The sequence below is a fragment of the Dendrobium catenatum genome, unplaced genomic scaffold (assembly GCF_001605985.2).
Source record: "Dendrobium catenatum unplaced genomic scaffold, ASM160598v2 fragScaff_scaffold_231, whole genome shotgun sequence".
NCBI lineage: Eukaryota > Viridiplantae > Streptophyta > Magnoliopsida > Asparagales > Orchidaceae > Dendrobium > Dendrobium catenatum.
The window spans coordinates 7,722,202-7,726,568 of record NW_021318693.1 but is presented as its reverse complement, the minus strand read 5'-3'; positions in this window follow the sequence as shown (position 1 = coordinate 7,726,568).

The following is a 4,367-nucleotide window of genomic DNA, read 5'->3' as shown; positions in this document are numbered from 1 at the left end:
ACTTGATCACCCCTGCATTATCTCCCTCTATAATGACTCCATAAAAATCAAACATCCAATCAGAAAGGAGTTTGTCAATATACTTAAAAGCCAACAATTCCACTTGTGTGCTGTCTTAATGTGTCACACACCATCCAGCCGCAGCAATCAGCTTCCCTTCACAATTTCTTATAACAATTCCAATAGCTCCCGCATTCGACCGATACAAAGCTCCATCCAAGTTAATTTTCAGCCAACCTGTAGCGGGGGACACCGAGAATACAGAGTAGACAATCCAGCGGATTGAAAGGTATCTCGTTGCTTTAGATGAAATGAAAAACAACTTTGATCCAAGACCTCCAGCATATTAGCAGCCATGTATGCAGGAGAACAACCACCTTTACCATGCTTAACAGAATTCCTGTTATCCCAATTCTGATGAACAGCTACACAATACATCGGCACCCAACTTTCCCTCACATCAGAAAACTTTCCAATGGAATCCCATAACTCATCAAATGAACAAAACTGAGGAACCACCAATCCCTAGTTTTCCAGAACATTTAGGACATCCCGGAACTTCTTGCAATTACATGTAATATGATTTATGTCCTCCACCTCACCACATCCCAAAGGGCAAGAAGAATCAATAGAGAGACCCCGTCTACAGGGGTATGATAAGATGAGTTGGAGAACTTTGGAGATTGTTCTTGAACGTATGGGTTTTCCACCTAGATTCACTACTTGGGTGCTTTGCTATGTTATAGATCCACAATTTTCTATCCTTGTCAATGGGAGATTAACCGAGAAGATTAATGCAAAGTGTGGATTCCGTCAAGGGTGTCCTTTGAAGTTCATCTTATGTGCGGAGCTGTTGTCGGCACACTTTCATCAAAATTTCATGGAGCTGGGAGTGCAAATCAGTGCTGGGAGACCTTCTGTCTCCCACCTCCTTTATGCTGACGATATTCTCTTTTTTGCAGGAGCTTCAATCCCCAATGTTAAGAAGATCAATGCTATTCTTGAAGACTATTGTAGATGGACTGGCCAGAGAGTTAATAATGGCAAATCTGCCATTCTTTTAGACAAGAGGACTTCATCCACTACAAGATCTCGGTTAGCTAAGATGATTGGCTGCTGTGAAGTTGCTGAGTTGGGGTACTTGGGTGTCAAATTGGCGCTGAGGAGGCTTTCTAGGAAGGATTTCACACCATTGATTCAGAAGGTCAGAGCTTGTACGTTGTCCTGGGGAATCCGTCATTTGTCTTTGGCTGGACGGGTTACATTGATTAATTCAGTGTTATTACCTTTATCAGTATATATGGTGACACATACTGGTGTGCAGAGAGCTGTTCTGAATGATATTGAGAAGATTTGTCGCAGCTTTCTTTGGGATAGAGATGCTACACATAAAAGCATGCTTTATGCTACATGGGAAAGCATGGCACGTCCAAGATGCAAGGGTGGCCTGAGTTTTCATACTGGTGACAACTGGATTGGACCGTTGAGAGCTCGTATTACTTGGGAGTTTATCTGCAAACCATTGGAGCTTTTCCAGAAATGTATGAGGCATAAATATGGGGATAATCCATGGCATTATGATGGGAGGAAGGGGAGCTCTATCTGCTGGAAGATTATCTGTGAAGGAGCCATTAGTTTCAGTAGATTGGTTCGTTGGAAGATTTATGATGGAAGGAAGATTGATGTGTTGAATGATGTGTGGATTTGGGATAGGGCTTTATCTGGATGGCTTACATTTTATGATATCAACACTATTGAAAATCTGATGGTGTCAGGTTTTATTCTTGAAGGAATTGGATGGAATAGGCCAAAAGATCTTCTTTGTTTTGGTGAATTGATGGTGGACATAATCTGTGGAATTTCGATTGAAAATGGGTTGTCTACTGATTCTATGGAAATGATGAAGAGCCCACTTTGTTCAACAATTTCTGCTGTGGTTTACAACAGGTGTTTCATGGAAGATGATGATCATGTTTGTCTTATTTTTAAAATCAGGATGAGGCCTAGGGAGAAATTGTTTTGGTGGAGAGTGTTTAAGGATAATATCCCAACTAATGGTTGTCTCTGTAGACGGGTCTATTTACTGATTCTTCTTGCCCTTTGGGATGTGGTGAGGTGGAGGACATAAATCATATTACATGTAATTGCAAGAAGTTTCGGGATGTCCTAAATGTTCTGGAAAACTGGGGATTGTTGGTTCCTCGGTTTTGTTCATTTGATGTGTTATGGGATTCCATTGGGAAGTTTGCTGATGTGAGGGAAAGTTGGGTGCCGTTGTATTGTGTAGCTATTCATCAGAATTGGGATAACAGGAATTCTGTTAAGCATGGTAAAGGTGGCTGTTCTCCTGCATACATGGCTGCTAATATGCTGGAGGTCTTGGATCAAAAGTTGTTTTTCATTTCATTTGGAGCAATGGGATACCTTTCAATCTGCTGGATTGTCTACACTGTATTCTTGGTGTCCCCCCCTACAGGTTGGCTGAAAATTAACTTGGATTGAGCTTTGCATCGATCGAATGCGGGAGGTATTTGAATTATTATAAGAAATTGTGAAGGGAAGCTGATTGCTGCGGCTGGATGGTGTGTGACACATTGGGACAGCACACAAGTGGAATTGTTGGCTTTTAAGTATATTGACAAACTCCTTTCTAATTGAATGTTTGATTTTTATGGAGTCATTATAGAGGGAGATAATGCAGGGGTTATCAAGTATATGCAGAATTTTTGGTATAGGGATAAATGGAAGCTGCAAGTGACGTAATGCATGGATATGGATTGGCATAAGCTGTTCCAAAAGGTCTTATTTGTTCATACTTATAGAAAGTTCAATAAAGAAGCCCACTTTTGTGCACAGAGGGCAGTGAATAGTTCTTTTTCTTGGGATATAGGAGATAGAGATATTCCTCAAGAGTTTTTGGAAATCCTTGAGGAAGATAGTTACTTTTCTTTTTCTACAAATGCCACATGGGCATTAGTTGTTTTTGATAGTTTGTAATAGCTTTTTATAGATGAATGCAAATGCAGAAGTTCAGCTCTCTAGCATTCTCTTGCTCTCTCCCTTAGTCCTTCTTGCTCTCTCTCTCTTTCTCGTGCTCTCTCTATCTCTCTGTCTTGCTCTCTCTTGCTCTCTCTCTCTCTCTCTCTCTCTCTCTCTCTCTCAAGCGTCATTTCCGCCCAACATTTTCTCTCTCTAGGCGATTTGAAGTGAGAGAAGCTCTGGAGATGGCGGGGGGCAACCGAAGGTCTCCCCCCCGCTCAAGCGGGGGCGGTGGTGACGGAACGACTGGTGGTGAAGAGCGATGACGATCGGGAATGGGATCTGGTGGTTCTAAGAAGCAAGGCGATCGATCGGGAGCTGGATCTCCCAGCAAACCCGTGATGGCTAAGACGAGAGGGAAAGCTCGGGAAGCTGCAAGATCTGGATCGGAGGGATCAGTGGAAGGTCGATGGGAAGTGAAACCGAGAAATATGAATCCCAAAGGGATTCTACAGATCGGGAAGAATGGATCGGACCAGAATAAAGCGGATGGAGCTAGGAGGGAGGATCCTCATTCGAGGGAGATGATGGAGCTGGAATCGAAATCGGGTGTGAGTTTGAAGCTCAATCCGATGTTCATTGCGTCGTCCTCTTCTATGGAAGTTGAAGACACAGCTCTGATTGAAGATAGCGGTGAAGCGATGGAAGAAACATTTGACGTGAATGCTGCAATGCCGGGACAGAAATGTCAGATGGAGGTGAGTGAGGATGTTACTGATTGGAGAAATAAGCTGATGAATGATGCTTCCGTGGAGGAAGGAATGGCGGTGACAGAAATGGAGGTAGCTGTACATGATGATGCAGGTGTGATCGGGGAAGGGAGCAGCTCCTCTGGTTTGAGCAAGCCAATTGGATGCACGTCAGATGCTTGTGGGAATGTTGATGTTGGACAATCAAATGTAAACAGCGGGGGGAGAACTTTGGTAAGGGGGTGACCCCGAGAATGTCCGTTGCGGCTAGTATGGGAAATCCGTGGAAGAAGCCGGATCATGTCCCGATCCTGCATCCGGAAGACTTCAATGCTATTTCAGGAGACGGGATCTCCATTGATTTGAACTTGGACAGAGTTAGAGCCAATTTGGAGATGCTTGACCGAGCAGTGGTGGGGAAGATTCTGGGTAGAAGAGCTTCATTCTTCTTGTTGAAATCTGAGATCCAAAGACAATGGGGAAGGTTTGGAGAATTTCAGCTCACCTCTTTGGGTGCGGACTGTTTTATATGTATTTTTACTTCTGTGGAGGCTAGAAATGAAGTGCTAAGGGGCGGCCCTTGGTTTATTGGTGGTAATTTGGTGGGATTGGATAGGTGGACACCCAATTTCTCCCCTG